Source organism: Anas acuta, chromosome 10 (assembly GCF_963932015.1).
Source record: "Anas acuta chromosome 10, bAnaAcu1.1, whole genome shotgun sequence".
Taxonomy (NCBI): domain Eukaryota; kingdom Metazoa; phylum Chordata; class Aves; order Anseriformes; family Anatidae; genus Anas; species Anas acuta.
The window spans coordinates 5979250-6006351 of record NC_088988.1 but is presented as its reverse complement, the minus strand read 5'-3'; the positions used below and the strand labels follow the sequence as shown (position 1 = coordinate 6006351).

The 27102-nt window shown below is 42.8% G+C and overlaps 1 protein-coding gene and 1 long non-coding RNA gene across 2 annotated transcripts in view; both read right to left on the bottom strand.

Moving 5' to 3' along the window:
• Window positions 1-27102, bottom strand: part of MAF (MAF bZIP transcription factor) — a 177064-nt gene that overhangs the window by 65352 nt on the left and 84610 nt on the right. The window lies entirely within an intron of this gene.
• On the bottom strand, window positions 7931-25297 carry LOC137862037 (uncharacterized). Its single transcript, XR_011100027.1, has 3 exons — window positions 25056-25297; window positions 24689-24939; window positions 7931-9028 (listed from the first exon to the last, which is right to left on the bottom strand). It is a non-coding gene; the product is annotated as an uncharacterized lncRNA (long non-coding RNA).

The window sequence follows — 27102 nt, the reverse complement described above, 5'->3', positions numbered from 1 at the left end:
ATTTCATTATGTGCTTTCTTTTAAATATAGAAGTATCAATGGAGACAAAAAAGTCCCAGAGAAAGAATTTCTGCTTGCTTTGTTTTTCTCCTGAAAGACACAGTGCTGTGATATCACGGCATTGACTGCCAAGACGACAACTAGATTGACTAGTAAATATGTATTTTAGTGGAGCTCAGCAGAACAATATCCCCTGTAACGTAAGTCATTCCATTAGTAAGACAGAGGTACTCGAGAATGTTATATCATCTTTATTCCTTCTGGAAGGACTTCACTACCATTACTATAAAAAAAGTGCTTCAGAGATTGTAAATACATTTAAGTAACTCTGACGAAACAATAGGATCTGACTAAAATGTGAGGTGTTTATCTCATCTGTCAGTCTGATATGGGATAAAAGCCAGAGCAGCTGTGGCAGACTCAAAAGCACCCCTCCCTGATAATTTTTTCCCCTCTTCTATGATGCTTTTTCCTACTTAGAGTGTATGCTGCACCATACCTTTGGTATTGGTGTTTCTTTCTAAATTGAGAAAGGCTGATTACAGCAGGTGACTGTCTATCTCCCATTAAGATATACAATATATGGTAATGAAATCCAGTCGGTGTTGGAGTGTGAAGTACTAAACCAAAATGGTCAGAATATGAGTCAGGCTCAATGTCCTCCCCTAAAATCAAAAGACTGTTTTCAACACTGTGAGATGTTTTTAAATTAAACAATAATAACAACAACTAATAATGTCATCTGTTTCTTTGACTCTATGATTCACTGTACCTCCGGGTTTTATCATCAAGTATTTCTTGATAAACATGAAAAACAAGTGGCATACCTTGTTTGAGACTCAGCCCTGTGAGTTTGAATCAAACATCTGAAAATGACTGAGATTTTCTGGACTACACAGTGGTCAGCAGGGACTGGCTGTCATGAAGTTGCGACTTAGCTGTAAGGCAGTCAGAGGAGAGTGGCTGATGTTGGCTACTGATTCTCTATAGGGTAACCCACCAACTATGACAGTCATAGGTAGCTGGATTTCGTTTTTCTTTTTTTTTTTTTTTTTCTTTTTCTCTTCCTAAGGAAGCAATCTAAAGCAATAATCATTTATAGTGTTTTCAAATTAAAAAAAAAAAGAAAAAAAAAAAAAGATACCTCCTGTCACTGCAGTTTCCATCCAGACAGCCATACTAAAAGGTGGGATACAAGTGAGATACAACATACCAAAGACTGATTGCCCTATCAGGGCACTTGCATGCACAGCCTGTGACACAACAAAAAGACAATGAAGTACAGGCTTACAGGAAGAACAAACATTTTTTTTATCCTCACTGCTCCTACACACAGCAGTTGCTACCATTAGACACACGTGTCACTATTAGCACTAGGTGCCCAGGTGTGCATGCAATTAGAGATGCACACACAGTTATACCTCACCTCCAAGTGGGGACTTCAGAGACTTAGCTATGATGTTTCATTCACAGAATATCAATACAGATTTAATTCAATTTAATTTTAGCTAAATATAAAACTCTCTCATCCCAATGAGACAAGCAATTTCCCCTTGCTGTGATCTCTTCACCTGCCTCAGAAGTGCAAGTCACCTTTAGGACTGAGTACACAGGGATACCACAAATGCATACAACAAAGTACCAGAGATAAGTATAAACAGTTGGGGTAGCTCAAGAAAATAAAAGAGAATTGATCAAGTTGAATTGATCTAGAATGCACAGGTCTTAATTTAGGAAAATACTCAAACTTTGGCTTTCTTTCAAGAACCTGCTTGGTGGGATCCTACTCAATGCAGAATTTACACAATACCCAGATCTCAGTGAAGCAGAGAGCATTTGTGTTCAGGTCTTTAACCGCACACTTTGCTGAATCAAAATTTATGCTATTAATACCATGGCATTGACAAGAATCTAAAGGTTTCTTAATGGTGGCATGCCATCAGAGGAACCACAGTTTACTCCCTTATGTAGGACACTGGGACAATGTCAGAGAGCTGCTCACAGCAGGCTGGATGAGATCTCCTGGAGACTTGCAGCAAATGTAACCCGCACCATGGTGGTACTATCTACAAGATGTGATTAACCAAGTGTGCCTTGACATCTGTTCATGTCGTCAGTGTTTCTGGGATTTCTGGTGATCAGCACATTCATATTCTCATCTCCTCTGAGCAGTAAGCAGTGAAAATATTTGGCCAGTATTTTAATACATATACAACTGAGAATGTACTCTCTTTATTCCCTGAAAGCAATAGCTGTAGCCACACTTTCGTCCTTTCTGCATATCCAATGCATGCTTACAGATTAAGATAGACCTCATAAAAGACTAAAAATATATTGTTTTAAATCCCTTGAACATTATTAACAGCCAGTTAGTTAATTTATCTGTATAGGAATGTCTAAGGATTCATCAGAAGTAATACATCCTAAATTTCTGATTAGTGGAAATGAGAAATACTGTACCAATCATCCAGTTAATTCACTGAGGTGTTTTATTATACGTGCAGATATTTGGTATCGAGATGTCATATCCCCATAATGAACACAATAAAGGATGAATGACTGGTAAAGCTTTCAGCTCACGATACCTATAAAATCTAAGTGTTAGCAAGGTGTTATATACAGATTAATTTATAGATTCCTATTAACATACTGCATGCTCTTTGTATGGCTACAACTTCTCAACCGTGGAAGATAACTTTTGCCATATAACATTGGAGTTATGATAAGAGTTGCTCCACACTGCTCAGGGCAGAGGGTTCCAAAATGGGAACCCTGTCTGTGGCATGTACATGGTGGCAGTGCAAAACAGAGCAAGTAGATGCAGATTTTACATATGGATTAAAGAAGACAGCCTTCTTGTTAATAGAAACCTGTCAGCTTTTGCCAGTAGCATGACATTCAATGATGATTGAAGCTAACGTATTCTTGAAGATCTCAGAGAAATAAATGCTCATGGTCCTGTTGGGTTTAGTGGGAGATGGGTTTCAGTACAAAAGCAAAGAAAATGTTTTAATCATAGTCTTTCCTTTGCAAACAGAGGAGTAGTTTTCTTTTGGTCATCAGATTAAATCACTCTAACATCTAAACAAATAATTGACAAAGAAGATTTTTTAATAATAGATGTTAAAATGTGAATCCAAACAAAGGAAACATACCTACAGAACAGCTGCTCTGAGTATAATGTGTATCATTAACCATTATATGTGTCTGTTCTGAGACCAGAATTACAAAAGGCCAAATTTTCTTAAAAGCATGTTAAAATATTAATAGATATCTGAAACAGTCTTATTGCACGGGCTGCCAGTCTTATGAAAGATTACATCACACTGGAAGAAGGGTAGGAAAAATGCCCAGACATTGGTGACCCGCTGCGCTGAGCAGCATCGTGAAAACCTAATGGGAGATAACGAGATTGAACATTATAGCTGGCAGCAAGTCTGATGTGGAGGGGTTTTACTGGGAACACTGGCTATAAATTTCATGCCATCCAGCATGCTAATTTTATAAATATATGGAGGTCGTACTCGCAATCATACACATTTACAGACTCCAAACACCAGCAACATGAAGTCACAGCAGAAGCATCTGTTATCCAATGTTTTTATTTTTGCCATAATTGACATGACATGACTTTATTGCTTATAAAGACAGGCCATACTGAAACTCAACTCTGAAGTCAGTCTCTTTCTTGAAATTACCGTTCCTCCATCACTCACATTCCCCTGTTCATTTTCATGTGGTTATGTGTGAGTGCTAAGGCTGCTTTCATTAATTTTTTACTTGAAGCAGCAAAGCCTCAAAGTATCTATTTGGGGAAGAGGAGATGCAACATATAACAATTAGGAGAAGTAAAATGCAATGCTTGGTTCGATCCTTCACCCACTTGCTTCATTTAAAGGTTAGTCAATGACAGCCACACAGCTGGGAACGCTGGCAAATTTTGGATGAACTATGCAAACATAACTATGAACTTGATCCCAAGTCCACTCACATACATTAATCAAGCACTGATTAAATAATAATATTAATAATAAAAAAGCCAACATCCTGATTCTACTCCCACTAAAATTAAACAATTTTACTCTTTCATTTGAAATAGAGCAAGGCTGTCAAACTGCACATGTCCTGACCAGAAGTTCAAAGAAATTCTAACATCTTTGAAACTGTTCTCTAAACGGAGTTGGAAAAGCTGCTGGCATGACCATGTAGTCATTTTCTACCCAAAAAAATAATCAGGAAAAATACTTTAGCTCATGCTGGAGTCTTGAGGTACTTTCCAGACTCAGCGACTCTGTAGACTATGGCAGAGAACAAAAAATTTAATACTGTTCAAAAGGAAATATCCTATATATACCTCACCTGATTTTTTGTGTTACAGAGACATGACAAAGCAGATGGACCTGCCGTATCACCTTGGTTTTGTAGATAATCATCTCTGCCTGAACTGCAGTGCAAGTGGAACTGTTGTAATCTTACCCCAACACCACTCACTGAAAACCTCTCATCCAAATGAGCTAATTTTAGGTAGAAATATTTTTAAATAGAGAAAACTAGTCCTGCACAGTTTATATGCTATCCTTTTCACTCTGTCATCTGAGAAAATTCCAAGTCTGAGTACATATAAGAACAAAAAAAATCTGTGTTTTCCAGCACTCCCCTAATCTGGTGACATATTAAAACAAATTCAGCTAAACAGTACAGAGCTCAGAGATACCAAATAGTTCTGATTTTGAAAGCATACAGCAAGGTAGCATGGAGACTTTCAAGCTGCCCTTGCCTAATGAAAGGTTTGGGATTATGAATATTCAGCTGCAAGAAAAGCTTCAGCAAGAACTCATACTGTATTAGGCACTACCTATAAGGCACTGGCATTAACTCCACTCCTTCCTGAGCTATTATATGTATTTTTAAGGTGCTGTGATTGCAAATTACTGTACAGACTTGAAGAGGCAGGTAGGTTGTTGCTGAGGAATCTACCCAGGGTAAAATAGAGATGCTCTGGCAGTGAGTGCCATGCCCCCGTAGTCAGCCAGCCCTAAGGACTCACATACCCACCCTTGCTTCTTGCTTTTATGGGTGCACTGATGAAATGTCAGTACTTCCCTTGTGCTCCTCTCCTTAGCATGAATGTGCAACTTATTAGTTTTTAATTGTATTGTGTGTGTGAAAAAACACGAAGCATCAGCTACTGCCGTATAGCTCTTATTTTATTGTATTCATACATGCCAAATAAAACCCAGTGCAATCTTTTGGTTGCTCTCACCATTGACCTAAATGTAGCTAGCAAGTGGCAGCAGAAAGAATTCCTGTACCTTCATGCTATACACAGGTTATGTATAGATCACGTGAATTCCAATTTTATCCCTCCTTATTGTGCTCAGATTTCCTGTAAGGGGTTTTGACTAATTGTGGCTTTGACAAGAGTTGAATCACGTGCTGCTCGGTGAGCACACGAGCTCAGGTCAGTCAGTCAGACGGTCAGTCTGGAAAACAGATCCATACTCCTAATCCTTAAGGCTGATATAAAGCAGAGATAAGTGCATTTGTGATTTGGAGGTTACTCTGGGTAAATATCATTTGAGAGAAATGAACTCTTGAGAGAGAAGAACTGGAAACAAGATGTCCTAGTGACAAGGATTTCTAAGAAGTGGATCATCGGATTTTTTTTTTCTTCTTCTCATTTAGTCTCTCTGCTGAGGTTTATGGCCTTGAAGCTGCAGGAAGGCTTTCCCCTCCACCCACTCCCCCACCCCAGCCCTGACCAGTTCTCTACAGAAAGGTGGAGACAAGAAAGCTGAAGACGAATAAGTTTCTAGCAGGAACCACTGAAAGATTCATTCTCTGTGTCTTTTCTTGCCTAGCCTGTGAAAAGCCTCCAACCAAAGCAGGAGAGACTCCTGCCTCAGAGGAAATATCTTTCCAGTTCAGCTTGTTATTCAAGCACAAAGTGGATAAGCTGTGTTTGAACTTTGAAACACCTGAACCTGCACTAAGCTTAGAAAGTTGCAAAGAGCTTGAAACTTGCTCGCCTAATTCATATTTGGCTCAGTTAGACATTTTCCACTTGAGGAATCAAATACCATATGACACTGTATAATCTATCTTTCAGGCATCCTCTGCAGCATTGCTTCCTAGTTCCTCAGATTCCCCCACTCATTTTAGACCTTATTAAGTACATCTTCCATCAAAGCATTTAATGGCAGAGAGATTTTTCCAATAACTCACAAGATGCAAACTCAAGAGTCTTGCTCGAACAACTGCAGGCAGCTACAACAGCCGTGCAATCATTCAGCAGCTATTGAAGTTTAGATGTTATTGTCTGATTAGCGGCACAGGTATTTTGTCTCAGATTTTATTTCTCTCATTTTCCCCCCTCATAATAAAACATATATCCTGTTCAGCCACTCAGCTTTGTTATTAATATTGATCAGCTATAGGGAAAGATTGATTCCTATATATATATATTTTTAATTTCAGCTAGGCCTTCTTGCTCCCGGTGCCTTGCCACCCCCACCGCAGCATCCCTGTCCGACGTGTTGTGAAAGCCCTCTACAGCAATGCCTTTGAACTGCAGTGCTACCTGCAGTCAGCAGGCAGCCAGGGTGTGTGGGGAGAGACAGTGCCAGCATCTCACTTCTGGGCATCTCGGTCCCCACTGCATACACCGCTGCCACAAATGAGAGCCTTGGCCCAAAGAAATCAATCGGGTTGTTTCCATGGGAAAAGCTATTATGTAGAGGATGCTAAGGAATTACATCTGAAAAGGAAACTTTAAGAGTGTTTGGAGCGCATTCATGATTTACATCAATTTGAGGAGGAACAATTAGCGTATGACTAACACTGCATTAAATGTACTACCAACCCCAGGAGCGTGCAAGCCCAAGCTTTGTTGCACCTCCTGTTGTGAGTGCATGGAGGTGAGTTAGAGCTAGGCTGTTTGTCCTGAGCACTGTGTTCAGCCCAGCACTGTGGCTATTTTGTGTGCTACAAGCCTGAACAAAGCTGGGGATGTGGTCCCATTCCTGGGGTCTGTATCAAAACTAGCTGCAAGAGGCCTTGCTAAGTTTGCTGCTCATAATTGCAGCAGTTCTGCTACCTTAACGCATACTAATAACAAATCAGAAAGACCCAGAGAAAAGTCCACCAAACACTGCATCAGCAAATCACAGATGTCTTCAGGGATCCCTCTGTGCAACTCAACGAACTCCCTAACTAACCTGTAGAGTCGGGGAGATCAAAGTTTGAGCATGGCTTCAGAGGTAGCCATCGGGCTTCTCCCAGACAGGATACCTGCATGCCGCCCTGGGCAGGGAGGTGCTAGAAGCACCAACCACAGGGAAAATTGCACAAAAGTAGCTGACAAAAAAAGAAAATTAATTACACAGATCACATCTACAGCATAGGGACGAGGTGTTGCGGGCCTATTTCTACATGACTCAGGGGTGCATAGTCATGAAAGCATGTAAAGGGCTTACCCCTCCCCAGCACTTCACAGGAAGCCTGCAGAGTGACAGCCTCTGGCCTTGGGAATCTAAATACTTGTTTTAGAAGCACAGATGAGGTTCGGACATCTACAAACACTGAGCTCCAGCATTACAGTGGGTCACAATGCTGCTGAGCCCTACCTGTCTCAGCCACCCATCACATGCCGCAGCTCCCTGCATCAGAACAGAGCCACCACTGTGTCACTGCTGCCATGTGGGCTTACAGCACAGCTTCCCTAGAGGGTAAATGATGCAAAACTCAATCCTGCCCTTTGTTCAGACAGTTTGAGTCCAAGAATTCCCGATGTTCATATGCTTATTTTTAAAGCAGCTTGTACTTAATTGGTAAATGATTCTTCAGCCTGCAGTTTTCTGTCTCTCATACAGCATATCTTTTCCTACAATTTTTTTAATTATACATACATACATACATATATATATATATATATATATATATATATATATTTCTGCAGTTACTTGTTGCCTTATAATTTATTAACAAATGCTTTTCCTGCCAGGCAGAGTTAATCCAGGTTATCAAGGCTCTCCAAGGGAAGAGCTCAGCCGAACCAGAGGCACTTCGAAGCACAAGCACCATTTATATAAAGTATCACACTATTATTTTATACTTCCAGTTTTGAAAGGCTGTGTACTTTTTCCCATTAGACTAACAAATTACAGCAATTGTGGTCAGCAGTGTGGAGGTTTCTCTGCAGAGCATTTGCCCCCTGGGAGGAAGGAAATCAGAGGGGTGTTAAAGCAATATTGTGCCTTCCACTCGGTGTGCGGAGTTGCCTGATAATGGTTAGCTAAGAGAAGCCATAAAACTGCCATTGCTGCCACCAGTGGGTGATGCGAATCCTGCATCTCAGTAGCCCTTGCAGAGGTACAGAAAAACAATAAAGAAATTTAGAAACAAAAAGAAAGGAGTGGTAAGTGAACAAATAAGGGGAAAATAAACTTTGTTCTCTAGCTGAACTTGTTATTCTCATGTTTATTTTTTTTTGAAGTATATTTGCTTTGACTGTAAGTTTAGGTGAGTGGCTGTTGAACCCCTTTAGGAAGAAACATTTCCCTAAATTCTTCCCTCCTGAGGTCTCAAGCAGATTCAAACCCTTCTGAGGAGATGGAAGGGCCTCTCGATGTTTGATTTTTGGCTGGATTGCAATCTAAGAGGCAAAACAGTGTCAAGGGGCTGCTCACTTCGGTTTGCCCAGAAATCTCTAAAAGAGAAAGCCTGTTCTGGTGAGGCTGCAGGTTCTCTTTTTCAGATTCAGGGTGCAGCTTAGAGAGCTTACATATCAGCTGAAGAATAATAATTTGAACAGTCAGGTGCTAGTCCTAAGGTTCAGTTTGGAGCCCATCATTTGTACTTTGCAAAACAGGGGCTTCCTTTCTCCTTCTTCATTACAACAGATCTGGCCCATGGGCTGGTCTCACCAGGTTTACAACACGGATCTCATTTTTCACTTTCCTAATGGGAAGAGGATCTCTTTCTTGCATCTTCTCCACAAAGACAAATGTATCCCTTGAGTAAAGAGCTGCTGGAAAACAAAACAAAACAAAACAAAAACAAAACAAAACACCTCTTCCGTTTCTACTATACTACATACAACATTCTTATCCCTGTCCCCCAATCACAATAATAATAATAATAATAGCTCATTACATAGCTCAAAACATAGCAAAGTTATACTTGGTAGCCCAGGATATTTTTTGTGTGTATTTATACCTGCCATGCACCATGCATAGCGCACAGCCTACAACATGCATATGTTGTATATGACGGCGGTATTCATTATACCCACATAGCTAAATGTCTGCTAGCACCTGGGTAACACCTGTTGCAACGCTAGACAGGTCCAACTTCAAATTGCTGCAAGTTTCAGGTGTATGCAGATGCGTGGTTTCACTTCTGCTGGATCTCATTGCAAAAGCGACGTAACAGAGCAGGTGTGAATCAATAACTTTATTGAATTGCCTCAAGTATTAGAAAATGAGAGCATTTGAAATGGCTCAGAAATAAACAGGATATTCTCATTACATGCCTCACTACGTGTTTTCTTCTTGGGCTATAAATTAAGCTTTGTAAACTTTTGTGATTTCTTTTTTTTAATAAGTACATTGAATACGTAAGAAAAACGCCTGCAGCAGGGAGGAATTGCAGTCTCACATGTAAATGAGAGAACATTTTGAACATATAAATTATCCTGCTATAATCCATATTTATCAAACACATTCCAGGCTTTTAGAAAAAGAAATACACATTATATGAATACTTGTGAACACTTGCTCTTTAAGACTTATCAAGGCATCATTTAACCACAGGTAGTTTCTTTTGAACAAAAAGGTGTGCTGAAATATATATATATATATATATATATAACATTTATCAAAATATTCTGTACAGACAGATAACATACCTTGCACAATGACTATTTCATGTCCAAATGTTGATGGGACAAGCTTGCTCAAAATTATCTAACTAACTGCACAGTTGAAGAGGTCATTTTTAGATAACATAATTGAGATTTTAATTATGAGTATAAAAAAACAGCAATGGTCAAGAGATGCCAGCTTTGTTACCCTGGGTGATGTAAGAACACAGTGCAAGCCCACCCACACCCCACTGCTTGCAGCCTGAGCAGCTCAGGCAGCCAGAGGAGAAGAAATACAGCCTCTCCCAGAGTATTTTCCCACATCTTAGGTCCATGCCTTTGAGCAACAACTAATCTTGCAGGATACCAGTGACCAGGGAGCTAAACACATCATTCTCATATCCCAGCCTAGCAGTGATGCTCTTTCAGCATTTTACACTGGCACGGATTCTTCTGCTGCTTTTGACACTGGCAGAAACCCTCATGCAAAAATCAGTGAGATCATGAATTTACCTATCACTTAGAGGTGGATTTCAGTTCTAAGAGAAGCACATCTGGACACTGCTTTGCTTTTTTTTGCCACCCAGCAAGCATGTTGATATGGAAGGAGGGAGGAAGGGATTCCCTCCCCTGGTGACAGCAGCAATGCTTGGCAATTCCAGCTCCTGCTTTGTGAAATTTGCATTGTATCCACGTTTATTATTTGGCCCCATTTTAGTGTCTCTGAAATTCTGGAACTAAGAATTGCCTTTTATCACCAGATGTTCACATGACAACTTGAAATGCCATTCCTTAGCTTATACCCTTTTTAACATGATCTGCTTGATCTTTTTTTTTTTTTTTTATCTGAACATAATGAAAAGCAATATTTTAAATAATGTGTCCAAGCAGCGTGGTAAAATTGTCAAACTCAAAACATTTCAATGGACTGGGAATTTGAATGTCTGCTCTTGAAAGCCTGGTTTATTTTGACAATATTGCTTTTTCTCCATAGTTACCTCTGACCTCCTGTATTACTCTCAGTGGATTATTTTTGCACTGAGGGAGATGCTTAAGCATGGACCAGTGTAGATAAGTGATATGGTCAAATCACTACTGGCAAACCCTGGAATTACTGACCACTTTAATAGCTCCTGCTGACCTCCAAGTGAAACTTCACCTTTGGTTATTAACATGTCTCTCTACTTTTATGATTTTTTGGAACATAATTTGTCACAGTTTTTATCTGCACAGAGCAAGCATTAGGCTTTTAAAAATGTGAGTTATCTTTTTACAGCTGCTAACAATTACATCACAGAACAGACCAGTCTGAAAACCAATTATGAAAAGACCTGCACGGGAAGCGCGGTCGGTCTTGAAGTTTGAATTATAGATTTCTGAACTATAACTGTGTTGCAGTCCGTGTTCAGGAACGGGAAACGAGAAACCAAACTTTGAAACGGCTTGTAAGATCAGCGAGATAAGATAAGGGCGTAGAAATTAATTGCCCTCATTTTGTATTAAAATCTGATAAAAGGCTCTCAGCACTGTTCAAGATCAGAGCGAGCGCCTTCCGTCACCGATGAGCGTCTGCACGCCAGTGGCAGCCTGAACCTGGACCCTCCTGGCTAGCACAGCCCCTTACCATTGTTTGTTGCTAGTGCAGTGTGCTCAGGGCACCACCCGAGGCTCAGGAGCCCGAAGGGAGCCCTTCCTGCTGCCACCAGCAGGCTTGGCGCTGGCCCTGATGATTCAGAGCAACGACAGTTTGTAACCAGATTGTACCAAGTGTAAGCAACTAACCTGAGCCTTGCAAGCGGTGCCAAAAGGCTTTCAGATGATCCGAGCAATATGCCAGTCAGCTAGAGGTCGATTGACCAATTAACAATTAGGTTGGGAGTGCAGGCATGACATTTGAGACTGCTATTTGCCAAAAGACCAACAATGTGGAAAGTTTAAATTTATTTTTTGTTATTTTATTTTTTAATTTTTAAAAATGTGTACTAGTGTTTCTAGCCCCAGCACCATACCACAAGGCGCTGGCAGCAAGCTGCAGCCCTGGGGACAGGTTGCAGCTGGCAGCGTGACAGCAGCACTTCAACAAAGCCTCCAGGAAACCAGCCAGGGCTTCCAGTTTTGTTTGAACACTGCTCGCACTGAGCAAAGGGGACGAGAACTAAATAAGTGCAGAGAAAGACTCCTCAGTAGGATTGGGGCTGAGCACTAGAAGGGCAAAAACTCATCAGCAATTACTGATAAGGCACACCTCAGAGCAGGGTTTCCTTTCTAGTGGTGAAAGGTTCAAAACAGACTGTGGGAGTTTCCACCTTGGCCTGTATTTAGTTATAACCAGTTAAGAAAGAATTCAAGTATCTCAGCTCAGGCCCTTGCAATGAACCCCAGTGGCAGAGCAGTCTTAAGCCTTTCCCAAAACGCTGGGGTAACCGTTCTACTGCTTTATCTTTGTACACGTGCTGTGTTCTCTGCAGTAACAACAGGTTACACGTAAAGTCATAGAGGTATTTGTACTGAGGCAACCTTGTTGAAGTTAATTTATAGGGGGTTGATTTTGGAGGAAAAGAAAAAACAGCTATTATAAGAGTATTTTAGCATTCAGTGCCATATGAATAGAGTGGAGAACATGGGATTTGAGAGACCTTTGGTCACATCTGCAGTGGTAATGGGCTGCTTTGTAGCTTTGAAGTGCTATTCCACGATATGTGTGTGTAGTACAAAGATATCTCAAGTGAAACTATGGTAAAACATCAAACTAAAAGGACTTGGTGCTATACGCAGTACTTCGCATAGCCAGCATTGTATTTCCCCCCCAAAAAAACTGTCCTGATCTGGGTCTCACAGGAAGGGAGGGGAAAAGAACAAAAAAGGTGAATGAAATGAACACTTGTGAATGCAGCTCATGTTTGAAACTGAAATTTGTCAGTGAGTAACATCCTCTGAAAGTCTCCATCAATGCTATAAAAGAATGTCTTCTCCCACTGTACCAAACAAGACGCTGAACCCTGAAAGTCGTAGCTATTTTGGAAGTCTTCCACTGACTAAATGCCAGAGACACCGAGCAAGCCCAGGGGCTTAGGTTCCACAAAGCATCGAGGTGTCTCACTCTATGTGAAACGCAGGGCGCTGAAGCTGTGAGCCTTGGGGCTGCTGAGCAAGCATTTCCCAGCACAGCTTTACACAGGGCCTGGTGTCCCTCATTACGTGCTCCGAGACAGACCCAGGCTGCTGGGAACCAGACAAGCAACAAAAAGTCGTACCAACAAGCTTGGCCCTGCATTTAAAGCATGTCTCCAATCCATTTTACAGACCAGAAAAAAGAACAAACAGGAAAGTCACCATGAAAAGCTGCAGAATGAAATGGAAAGGCTGCATCTTGCTGTAGATGGTTTGAATTGTCCTGCTTAGTCAAACTTGCCGCTGTTAGCCTGAACCTTGCTTCTGCCAGGTGATTAGAAACAGCCCTCTTGTGAAACAATTACACAACACGTGTATTGAGAGTAATTTCTAGGAATTATATTAAATCATAATAAATCACAGCAGGTTTTGACAGCCTAAGCTTGTAAGTGCCTGAGCACTCTTCATCCTAGACATTTATAGAGACATCAGGAGCAAGGCTGTCTCAGACATATCAAAGTAAACAGCCTCCACCGTGCTTTTCCATGAAGTAAAAAGTTAGCGTTAAATATGACATTTGAGACTGGGGCACGTCCTGCAGCTCTACCTTTGTGTGTCGTGTGTTGGCACATTAGCCAGGGTAGCCATGGCCAGCGGTGGGCCAGGAGCCCAGGAAACGCCGTGCTGCCTGAGTAGGTGTCAGGCTTCCTTTTGAGTCACCACTGAAACCCACACGCTGACGTCATGCTTCTTAAGGTGTCATCCTGGGGATATAAAACTGACATCCTGACTGTCTGCAATTCTGAAAAAGATTTTTTTTCCTTGTTTTGCTCTCTCCAAGCATAGGGTTGCTTAACTCGAGCATTTTGGACAAGATCTGATTCAGAGAGCAGTGCTTTCCCCAGGCGATCCTTGCTGCCACAGCTTCAGATACACAAGATGAAGTCTGTCTTTGTCCACTGGGGTTTTGCTGCTCTGGCCTGTTGCGGCTGTTTTCCCTAGACATTTCTGCACTCATATGAAGGACCACAACTCCTGATCTCCTCCCAGCAGCAAAAAAACCCCTCTCACTACAGACATTATTATTGCCTGGAGGGCAGATTTTGTCCCTTAATCCAAGGGAATGACCTTAACGTGAAAATTTTCTCATATGTCAGGAAGCACCTTTATTAACCCAGACAGCCTCAAGATTTCAGCTATTTCCATTGCCCTTCAAGAACTTAATTCTGGACAAGGTTTTCTCAAGGGGCCCAGATGACCATTGCCACCAGGCCTTAGCAGCCTGTTAAGCAGAAGTAGTTTGGGTGGCCACCTTCCTTTGTGTTACTTCTCCATCACACACTTAACTCACACCCTTGGTTTCCTTCAGAGAAGAACTAGGGGGGGGAGTTCGGGAAATAAGACAGAGGAACAGAAGAGGTTGTCATAAAACAAAGTCTGAAAAATACTTGTTAAGCTTTATTTCTCTTAGCAGGAAAGCAAGGTTAGAAGGGTCTGAATTACTTTACCAATATCTTTCTGTCTAACAACTGACATGTCTCTAAGTGACATTGAAATGGAAATCTGAGAAACTGCAGTGCTCACGCTCACTCATGAAAGTGATTGGTACTTTACTATGAGGAATGTAGGACTTGAGAGGAAAAAAACTACATGTCAAGAACTAAACTTACTGGTAGCAGAACATATGGGGGACACAGTAACGCCACTACTCTGACATTACTGAGTTTCTCAGAATCTTCATATCCAGCTCTGAGGAGCGGAGATGCATGCCTGAGCTCACAGTCCCATTCAGCCTGCACTGAAAACAGCCTCCTCTCCTGGGGCAGGAGGCTCTGCCCAGCCATGATCACCAGCAAGCACCCAAGGCCGGATCCAGCTATGTCAATTGACAGGAGCTTCATCCAGTTCAGTGGAAGCTTTCTGGATTTAATCCAGAGCAACTGAAATTAGAAGCTTGCCCTAAGTGGGCGGGAGCTCATTATAAGACTAAATAAGGAGTGAGTCATTTTCAGACTTTTAAACTGAAAGGAGCCGCATTTGGCTGACCTCCTTTTTTGCACACTGATGGCTTATTAGATTACAGAAGATAACCATGCTTTCTTACTAGTTTTTCATGGTGACATGTCTATGTCACTAGTTGAGGTGGAAACATCAGTAGAAAAAAAAAAAAAGAGCAATATATCTAAAGAGCAGTGTTTTTAACTATTAATTTTGATATCTGAAGAGGCAAACACTGGCTCAACATACCTGTAAGCATTCCCATCTCACCCAGCGTACGTAAACAGCTGAGTAATCCAATAGGAGCCAGAGTTGCTGAGCAAGAAGAAATGGGAAATCTTAGTGGGTTGCAAGAAGCTAACAGCTGCTCAGAGGAATGATCACAAATCTTAATTATCAAGTTTTATAATTAATTATCGTTAATATCATTATTAGTAAGACACTTGATTAAAAAAGAAAAAAACTCTGAAGAACTACATACCCTGCACAGATCTGAAGCTAGCCATGGCTCCCAGTAGCCCCATTCTGACTGCTGCTCTGGTCTCCCAGGTCATAAATCCTTTCATCTCCATCTTGTAACCCTTTCAAGGAGACTTTTAGGCTCCTCACTACCCAGGTATTTTAAAAAGATGACTTTCACTGATGAGATTAGGCTTGAGAGTGAGACAGCCCCCTAAATCACTTCTGGCCTTGCATCACTCAGCAAAGCAGACAAGAAAATTTCCAGGCTGAAAAGGTCCCCAGGGTAATGATTCTGAGGCAGCTTAATTTGAGATTCCAGATCTACTAAACCTTGTAATGTTCGGTTGAATACTCACTCACCCAGAGTGAGATTGTATTCAAAGTAGTAGCAAATGGAAGAGGTAATTACAGTTGTACCACAAGTGGAAACACTAAAGGCACATGAAGGAAGAGGTGACCACCAGAATGTTTATCTTCATCAGATTGGAAAGAAGTTAAAACAGAATATATAAGGTCTGGTGGATCTTCTGAACCTTCCAATACATTTTTATACTAAGTCTTGAAATCAATCATGATATAGAAGGCTATTGAATGGGATTCCTCTGTGTCAAGGGCCTATTTCTTGCAGTAATGATTGACATAACCTGATATTGGCTCTGAAGTGATTGTAACCAATAGCAATCTGGGGAGGCAATAAGGACTATGGGATTGTTCTCATTCGCTCTTATGACCACAACATTAAACACCAATTACATCTGGCACAAGTTACCTTTCATAGACACCCTAAACAAAGAGATTAAAGATTGAGTTGAAGACCTGAGAGCCTGGTTTCAGCCATTTAGCTCAAAAGTTAAGAGCCAATTTGAAGTACGTACATGGGATATTTCCGATATTCAAAGAACAGTACAGAACACCCAATGGTGTCAAATATATCCTGATTAGAAGGAAATGCAGTTTGTTATCAAAATATGGCAGGACATAACACTTGTAGCGTCATCTCTGTTGAATCAGAAGGCTGATGGCCATTTCAGAGGCGACTCTGCAGCAATCAATGAATACACTGTTATTTCTCCAGCGAGGGCAGCCAAAAGATCACTCAAGAGCACACGACCTCCCTCACACAGAGCTCAGTGCTCTCCTAGGTGGTGGCATGTCACTGACTGTGTGGGCAGGGGAACACTGCAGGCAGCCCCCAATGCCTGCAAAGACATTGCATATGCCAAGAGCAAAACCCAGGACCAGAGCATAGGCCAAGAGGATTTTCTGAATCAGTAATTTATTTCCCCCTATACCCCACATAGCTTCCTCATACAGACTTTGGGGTTTGACTTCAGAGAACATTCAAGCCAGGTTCTAATGCACCTTCATGTTTCTATATATAACCCACAGAGCAAGCGTTGCCCAATACCTGCCGCTGGGGAAGGGGAGCAGTGTAGGTGGGGACAGCCATTTCATGGAGGTTTGGATGCCTTACAGCTGGCACTTGCCTACAGGTCCCAGGGGAAAACACAAAAAACGCAGCCCGGGTGGAGGCGTTGCGCTGGGAGCTGAGGGAGCCACCTGCATCCTGGGGGACATTTTGGTCCTTGGTGGTAGCTCAGCCCCTGCTGGGCCCACAGCACCTGGCAGTGCAGGCACTGCGGCTGGGCCGGACAAGCTGATGAACCAGCCCAGCTGCTGGAGGAACAGCTCCAGACAAACTTTGTACCTCACTGTTCTCAACTGGGGTTGTTTTTGGTGAACCGGCTTTGTTGCTGACTAATGGCCTTCGGCGATTGGCACGGGAAATGAGACTTCACTGAACGGCAAGGTACAGCGAACTGAAATGACAAGATTATACTAGTAGTTCATTAAAGCAGATGGAGGAGATTAGGGTGCTTGTTACAGTGATAAACCAAAATTGCATGTGTAACAAGCATGCCTAGACAGGACTTTTTTTTTTTTTTTTTAAAGAAAAAAGAAATCACTAAATGCTAGCTTTTCATCTTTAAAAAATGAATTAGGAAAAGTCTCTGCTGGCAGACAAAGTACTTTGGCAAACGTTGGTATGATATATATCTGGAAAATAAGGGTGGAAAGAAAGACAATATTTCTCCCGGAGCTTGGGCTTCCTCTCCTATAAAAGCCCACAGAAGGGATAAGCAAAACAGATTCTCCCTGCCACTAATTTTATTTATTTATTTATTTTTTAATAAGTACCTGTATCTCATTTTAAAGAATAGCAGGCATCCCTGTAAGCAAAATGAAACAAGGAATTCTTAGTCATCCTTTCCCCTTGCATGGTCACTCCAGCTTAACACCCCCAAGCATTTTGCCTGGCTTTGTGCTCTCACTCCTACTTTTCTCTGTTTGTGTCTCTCTTCCTTGCTGTAATAGGGTGCACACATTCTGCTTTGGAAAGAGCACGTTGCCTGAGTGTAGAAGTGCCGGATACCTGCTTATGGAGCCATCTATTGAGGAGGGTCAGGAGCTAGCTGAATTAGCAAAAACACCTGATGGTGCTCTGAAATACCCCAATGTCTTAGATTATGGGAAAAACAGGGGTCAAAGTTGCCAAATGCAACCATCTCCCAGTATACGGATATGTCCGTTGACAGCCCTGTAGTGGAAAATCCCAGCCCAGGGCTGGGGGACCTTTCCACATTACAGGACAAACCAGATTTGATTTTTTTCTGAAGTTGAGGGGACTCGAGAACTTTGCTCAAACCGCTAACCGATCTTTATGATTTAAACTGTCCTTCTTATAGCAGGAGAAAGGCCATAAGGCACAGCCAATGCATTGGGGAAGTTGTAGCTGAGGCATGATTTCAGATCCAAACTTTGTCATTCAGGCCTCTCTCTTCCCTTTCTTCTTTTCCTTTGTGTTAGCAATACGCACTGACTTTGTAGATCAATGCAGAAGGCTGTAAATGATGCATGAAATGAAAAATCCCTGTCCAGCCAGCGCACAGAGAGAATACAGACAGCGCTGTACTGTCATTGCTGTGGTATTTTCTGCAATGTTCACAGCTAGAAAAGCCCACTAAGTCCCAGAACAATGCTGGACTATTTTAAAGTCTCAAGCTCTTTGGGGACAGAGGGGAAAGGAAGGGAGAAATGAACTCCCCATACACCCACCTCCTTTCTGTCTTTGTTTCAGAGAGTTTTCACCAGGGCAGACCCTGCTCTCCCACACGAGTCTTTCATTATTCCCCCCTAGAAAACATTCCTTCCCCTTCTTGGATGGGGGCGGCAGGCGAGGAGGAAAGAGGAAAATAAAGAGATCGTATCAAATGGACGCTTTCATCAGGCCAGCCTGGAGTGAATCATCAGCCACACTGCACAGGGACTTGCCTCTCGAGCACAACGCTCCTCATCACAGGCATCAGCAGAGGTCAGGACCAGTGGCCAAGTGGCCTAGTGGCTGTTCCCATCCCCTAGTCCCTCCAGCAGCAGGGTGGACAGACATATGCAGAGGTACTGAACTCTTCCCTGCACTGGCACTAGGGATGATGAGTGCTTGGCAGCACTATTCTTCATATGGAACATTAAGCTGAGGTCTTGCACACTCCTGAACATTAAATATCCCATGATAGTCATGAAGAAGAGCTACGGGTTTTATTAACCTCAGTGTCCTGGACACATTGCACCAGGAAAGTCATCATTAACCTACCTTAAGAATACAGGCAGGGGCCCTCTTTGCAAACTATGCTCAAAGAGCTACAATCCTATGAAATACCTTTAATAATTTAAAGCAACTACCAAATGTTGCTATAAAGGATATAACCTCACCTCAAGGAAGAAAATCTGTAATGACTTTGACATAGTAAAGAATCTAAAGCTGGATGCTTTTTTTTTTTTTTGCTAGTCAATGCTTAAACACCACACCTGAATGTGAATGCTTCCCTCCTCCCCCATCCTCACCCCCTGCCAAAACCTGGCTCATCCAGGCTAGAAGCTATTTTTAATGCATCCTTTACATCTTACTCAAACGGGAGTAAAGCCCATTAGCAACACTTCTGCATGTGTTGAGAAATCACCTGAGAAGCTTTAGCACTGAAACAGACGACCCCCTGACAAAATAAATGCATAAGATCCTTAAAAATCCGATGAGATTTTTTTCTTTTTAAACCAAAAAAGTGAGAAAAAATTGGTTTATTTACCTGTCCCATTAATTTAAATACAACCCAATTAACCTAGCAACAAATAATACTTGAGTGATAATAGATTGCATTTGATGAATGTCAGGGTGTCATTCTTACATTGGCTGATGTATTTTTAATTTGTGCCTCTAACACCAATCTCCAATTTGTTGTCTGTACACAGGGGAAATAAAATTACTGGAGGAAGTGGAAAATGAGAAGCTTGTACACTACCAGAACTCTGATCCATCTGCTCAGGTTTGGTTTATTTGCAATCCTGAGCCACAAGAGACAACCAAAGTCACCAAGTTGGCATTCCCAGGTAAATTAGTAGCAAAACAAGTAATACAGGATGATGAGAGCCAGAAGTTGGAGCAGAAAAAGAGCATATAAGTACTTGGATTAAAATATACGTATATATACAGAGTCCAGAATGACCATATCTTATAAAAGGAGATAAGGCATCTACACACCAAGTTTGGGATTATTGGCTTCATTCCTGCAGCAGACACCGAGAGTCAGCAGCAAGGCAGGGCAGCAGCCAGGCTACAAAGCACTGCTCAGCCCGGTGTTATAAAAAGAAACTGCAGGCCAGTGCTAAAGCCAATTGATACCAATGGGTGTCAGCTACCTGGAGAGCAGGACTGCTTTCAGATAACCTCCCTAAATATTGCACAGAAACTCAGCGGCATGAGTAATGGAGAGAAAGAGTTTGTATAACACAACTGGTGTAAGGATGGGGACAAGAGGGAATCACTATATGCAGGACGGGATATATGGACGTAGTTCTTTACATTAACCATCTGAACATAAATGAAGCTCGAACCAAACAGTACTCACACCTGTATCCAGCTCAGAGAAGTATTTATCTCAGCCCACCTTCCCCCCCACCCTGTGGTATGCAGCATTTTTGCAGGCTTCGCTTCCAGTTTGCGAAGCACTTTGGTTATATTCATGAGCCGAGAGAAGTAACAGCTTGGCACGGCTATTAGACAATAAGGCTCCTTCCTACGTCTCCTTTAATTTTACTTGATAGATATGCAAACCAGAGGAGGGAAAAGCTAACCAGGCCTCACTTATTGACAGCAGACAGCTTCCAGACCATAACCCGGTTACCTCTCTCAAGCTGCCTCCGAAAGCGCAGCTCTGGCCAGGCACAGAGGCAGCATGACGGAGGCTGGGAGGGATGGTGCCTTCCCCAGCCACAGCCTCTGCTCCAGGCACTGGGAACGGTGCGAGAAGTTTTCCAACTGAAACAATTTTTATTTTTTTTTTTTTTTTACTTTTTTTCCAAGGGCGGTTGCTCACATCTGGTAAAGCTGTCCCTGGGCTACTGCCATATGTAAGGACACAAGGTTTTATGACTTATTGTCTGCAAGATTTATGGAGATGATCTACGATCAGCAATTTTTCATATTCTTATATCCTGAGCAAACACACAGAGGGCCGTTCCCAGCACAATAGGAAGGCGTCAAACAAGGAGGTCTCCTGCACAGGCACTGCGTGCAGCAGCAGGGGACAGGCATGGCACGCAGGGACCCTTTCTGCTCCCATTCATTTCCTGAGACAAATGAGGTGTGGGGAGAGAAGAAACAAATTACAGGATTAAGATGAGCTGCCCCACCTTTTTTATGATACGAGAACGAGAAGTGTACGATCTGCATTTATGAAGTTCAATGTTGGAGTCCCTTCTCCAGGCAGCGCAGGAGCTTCAGGGTGAACAAGAAGCCCAAGAGCCTGGTGTCATCTGCACGCTGCTGGGATGGCTCCAGGTGTGGGCAGTGTTCCCCAGCCGGGCCCCGAGCCTAGCCCTGCCCCAGCCCCTGTGCGTTTTAGGGGAAGGAAGTGGCTTATCGCCACGCTTCGCTGAGACACGGCTCTGGCTTTCAGTGTCACAAACCTTCACCTTTCACTTACATCAGGACCAGCACGGGTAAGGAGATTTAGTGAAAACAATGAACAAGAGGAAGTGAAAAGCTGCCAAGAGCCTTGGTCCAGCCGCGGCCAGGGCTTGCTCTGACAGGTAGCTTGGCTGCTAACAAAAGACGAGGCCTCGCCAGCATTAGCAGGGCATCGCGGGGGAGAAAATAACCACCTCCATCAATTGCTGTGTCTTGTATCCACAGTGTTCAGCCTCTCTGTGCTCGCCATCACACACCCTGCTGGCATATTTCCACCACACACGTTTCCTTTGCTATTGACAGGATTTTGCCTTGCAGGGAGGGAAAGGTTCCTTTTTAGCCCCTCGACTGCTTTCTGAACTCCAGCCATCAATAGCAACTCATGCTGTCCACATCCACAGGACAGGTGGCTTTAGCTGACTAACACAAGCTGCAATAACAGCAGTAATTATCAGACTCATGTAAAGTAAAAATAAACCTCATGCCCACAAACTCCACAGAAAATGCTGCACTGGTGAAGCTGGAAGCATCATTGCCCACTCATCCCTCCTAATGCAGCACTGAAATCGGTTGTCCAATGCAGCCATAATTTTGCAATATCATTCCCAGAATAAGGGGATAGATCCTTCCACAAGTGCCACTAGAGAAGGCAGTTGCTCATACAGCTGACAGTCTGTCCCAACTTACATGCCTGAACAGCTATTTATTTTAAAAGATCATGTTAAATGCACTTCCCTTGTATGCAAGCAAGTCAGCTCACTTGAAATGTAGTCAATTCTCAACAATTCAAACAGATTTGCTCTTTTCCTTCACAAAAAGGCAGATTACGTTATCAAAAAGAATAAAATTACAGAGACCTGTGGAGATACCAAGAGAATGGTACCAGTGCAGCAAGGTACCTGCAGGTGTGGAGAACAATCTGGCACTTAGTGATCATTTTGACAGAGGCACTTGAAAGAAATCCATAAAATTGATCACCCAGCTGCATAGTTTAGATATGGATTGGAGCTCTTGGATGACTAACTTATTTTGCAGAAAATATGCAGGTTTTTGTAAGGAAGGGGGCAGAAGGGAACAGAGGGGTGACTTTGGGGGTATAAGGCAGAGATCATCACTGCTAACCCAACCACAACCTCTTGTTTTCTGATTAAAAACGCCAGAAGTGCTAGATGCTGAAATGCAGCTGTTAATTCTCACAGCATCGCCACTTCTGGGCCTTGCAAAATGAGGCAACTTCCAGGTGATTTTTCTAGTTCTCCTTACACCAGTATTTGAGAAGTTATGATTTCCACAGCCACATATAGCACCTCAGCTTCTGCCTCCTCCTGGATCTGGGAATCAGAGAACTGTCAACGAAAAGTAGTCAGAAACAGAAGAGAAACTCAGAGAAGCACCTAGGTATAACCTATTACAGCACAGTTTCAAGTAGTGCCCCCCATCAGGCTAACTTATTCCATGTCCTTGCAATACAGGACAGTAACTCCTGCTAATAAGCATCTATTTTCTTCTCTGACACTCACTGTATCATGCAGCACACAAATTCCCCACTCCTTATCAGCCCTGAGGACTGTACTTTTGTCATCTACAATGCTAGTGTTTAATACAGCAATGCTCCGTTCTTAATACTATGAAAGATTGTATCTGAACAGAAAATGAGCATTTGAAGTGTGGCTCACTTCATTCGCCCTGGTAACTACCTACTACAATTATCAGGAAATGAAAAACATGTACTCCACCACCTTCTCTTTTCACATGTTTAAAAAAAAAAAAAAAAAAGAAAAACATACACAAAGATCACCCCAAACACTACAGAATCATTCATGCACGAGGCAATGCTTTGCGCTCTTTCCACGACGTATTACTAACAGACAACAGTTTGGGGCCCAACAGACAGAGGAGAGAATTTCTCATAATCACACATTGTGCATACATGTCCACACAGCCTTTCAGAGCAAACTGAGTGAACATAAAATCTATAGCAATAATAGACTGTCTGTACTTTATGGCAGAGCTCTAGAAAGTTTGAAGCAGATACTGTCACCAAGTTACCATTTAAAAGGCATTAAGTGCAGAAAAAATAAGAAAAATCATTATCTCTGCTGTAGATTCTCTTGCAATGACAAAAATTATAACTGTAGGAGTCAACACATTTAGAAATGTTCACGGGATGCTGTGTGATATATATACACAATGACCCCCAAAGTGGGAGTGCAGATATGAAAAGGGGAATGTAATAAAGAATTATAAGAGGGGAGCATAAATAATACACAGTGTAATAACTAGGGAGTGATTAGAAAAAGAGTTTATATAAACTCCCTAAAAGAGTTTCCCCCCTCCCTTTTACAGTGTTAATAACACTATTTGACTTCAGTCTTCCTGGATAGACATTTAAACAGAAAAGGCTTCAGGTTTATTAAGCAGGAGTATTGGAATTGCCAAAATACCTGATTTTAACCAGGTTTTATGCTTTCTAACACTGTTAAGCTTCATTAGGATGCTGCTGCGCTCAAATAAATGAAGAAATATTTATCATTTTATAGCCTCCTGTCCATTAACATTATTATTTCTGCTGCCAAGAGGTGCAGAAAGCAGCACCCAGGATGTTCAGCATTGTACCATGGGCATTGTGTAAAACAGCTGGAGGCCAGACTCGTGTACTCCAGCTTACAATCACAAGAGTCCTGGAAAAAAAATCATTTTGCATGGAGAATGAGAAAAACACACCAAAGGAATAAGCTGCTTGAGGCCTGAATTTATACCAGTGGAAATTAAAACAGCACTGATGCAAAAGGCATTGCTGCTGCACAGAGCTGACACAGGACCCAGCCCAGCCCAAGTGCTGTCCACGCCTCCAGAACTCCAGACACCCCCTACCACAAGCAGTATGGCTATTTTACAAAGCCTAGCAGTGTACAGAGCAGTTCAGTTGTCTCTAGCCTTGTACAGCAAAAGAAGCAGCCACTCACCTCCCTTACCCAGCAGTCCCTCTGCAGACAAGGCACAGGAACTAAGCCCCAAAGACCTTCCTCAGGACGCCCACTTCAGGCATGCTTCCCCAGCCTTTCTTGCTGTGCTAGATCCAGCCTGGTTTGTCGTGCCAGACTGGGAGTTAAATAGAGGAACTGTTGGGAAGTCACCTTCTGGTTTGCACTTGGAGCCTTCCTCTAAAGTGGCAAGTAAACAAGTTCAAGCACCTCCAACCATCAGCCTGTGAGACTGCCCCAGCCTCTTACCTTGGAAATCTGATTTGCAATCGATAAACAGCCAACAATATCCATCCTTTCTGGATCAGCCGGGTTGGGAAGCTGCTGAGCCTAGACCTCCAGAGGGTCCCTGTAAGTTTTCTCCCATCAACCCTAATGGGTGCTGAGTGCTCCTCATTTCCCATGGAGGGGGGCTAGAGACCTCATACAACAGCATAAGCCAGAAGCACTGCTCTCCTATTTGTCAGCAGGGAACCACAAAGGTCTCCTAAGCCTTCAGGCTGAGAAGACAGAAACATAGAGCACATTACATACCAGCTTTAACACCCAGACACAGGAGAGGCCATATCTGCAAAACCCAGGCCTATATAACAACAGCAAGCATGAACACACCTACCTAAAGGGACCTTACGCCAGGATAATCCTTCTTTCTTCAGCCCCAAAATATGCATCCTGGAAGGAGAGGGAGCTCCCACATGCTGCAGCTCAACAAAAGCCACCCTGGTCATCAGCAAACAGCACCCACAGCTGGAGCTGATGAGGGAGAGGCAGCATCCACCACCCCATCCCACCCCATCCACTCACACTGGTTCCCTGCTTCCCTGTAACACTTGCTTTTTGATCCAAAGCATTATCAATTTTTGTTGGACTTCTGCTACAACCAGGCTATCAGCAAGGCGTGCTCTGATCTGCAGCAACTTGAATTTTCTCTATTCACCATTCTTTTCTGGGTGGCTACAGGAAAAATGTGGCCTTACCTCTGCTGACTTCGATTTAGAAGCATTAACATATTATATAACTCAACAAAAACCTTGCTAAAAAAAGGTACATTGTACTCATTCTCCTTACCCATGGTGGGGAGGAAAATGGGTATGGACTTCTTCTATGGCTTTCAGTTAATTTGCTATCAATGTCCAGCTGCTTTAGAGTAAATACAGGAACAGGGTGTCATATGGGTATCCTGAAGCAAAAGAAGAGAGGTTTCCTATTTCTTTGTTAGCAAGCAAAGATGGTATGCATGTTATCCAAAGATAATACAAGGGAAGAAATCAATTCTCCGTGTTGTTACACATCCTTGCGTGCAAATGTAAACTTGGGGGAAAAGGAAAAAAAAAAAAAAGTGCATTATGCTGAGGTCATATGAAATAATTAGTGCAGGCTGATAGGATCATCAGAAAAAATAAGTAAGTACGGCTTCTCCACTCAAGGAAAAGGGCTTCAGCTAGAAGGGTCCCGATGGCTGAAGGAGCAAGGAGTTTGTTCCTTTCTGCCCTGGGGAAGCTGGGGTCTTTTAGGGTGAATCCTGTGGTGTGGATTTTAGTTATGCTTTGGGGTTTGAGCCCCAACCCTGCCTGTGCTCAGCTCCACCACAGCCTCTCTGCAGAGGGTGAGCGGTACATTGGGGTCCTTCAGTAATGCTCATGCACATCCCTGACATGGCCCTAATGTTAGACAGCTCCCTCACCAAGGAAATGCATGTTATTATACAGCGACCCAACACAAATATCATTATCACTGCTCTGATACCGACTGGCAAGGGCTGGGCAGCGATATGGCTGCTGCCCTGGATAGGATCGCTCCAGGTAATGGATGGAGTGGCTCCACGCAACCACAGGGGTCCCGCGCGCCAGGCCCCGCACAGGAGGCAGCCTCTCCGAACAGAGACTCCCTTCCTGACGCAACCAGATTAAGCAATTTGCTTTTAATTAGTACTGCAGCCATTTCCAAGCTAAGCAGCGGAAAGAGTAAGGAAGCAGACTGTCTCTTTAAAGTTTAAGTGGATTCAGTGCACACAGTGAATTTAGAGCCTGCTGTTGGAGAAGTTCAGCTTTCTGTCACCGGGACTGTGCTCTCTGCTAATTTTTACAAGAGTTCAAGTTGTATGCACCAGTTAGCAGAGACATTGCAGGGGGTAAAATGAGAATAGAAAGCGTGACCCCTTGCTGCCTGTGTTTATAGTGCCTAAATTATATCCAGACAATGCTTCAGGTCTCCTCCCTTGCTCTGGCAGGGCTGTGTGTGCAAAAACCGTGCACTTTTCCCCTCTGCAGAGAAAAGGGTGCCCTTGGTGTCTGTGAGCAGCTGCCCGGGAATCCCATGCATGGAGCTGTGGGGAGTGGAGGGGGAAAAAGCCCTGGGGAGACTGGAGGAGGAGCAGCGTGGATGCAGCAGTATAACACACACCGCAGAGTGGGAACCCACAAGGGAATTGGTGCTCATGGAAGTGGATGTCTCACTTCTACTGTCCCATCCAGAGGAGAGCATCCCAGCACAGCATGCTGGCCAGGCTCTCCTGGCTTCCCCACCCCATGCTGCATGCTTACAGTGTGCATCAAGAGGAGGGAAGGGCTGCAGCTTCATCTGCAAACCAGCTAGCATGTATGAATAATTGAACACCAAATTAAAAAAAAAAAAAAAAAAAAAAAAAAAAAGCCTTCCTATAC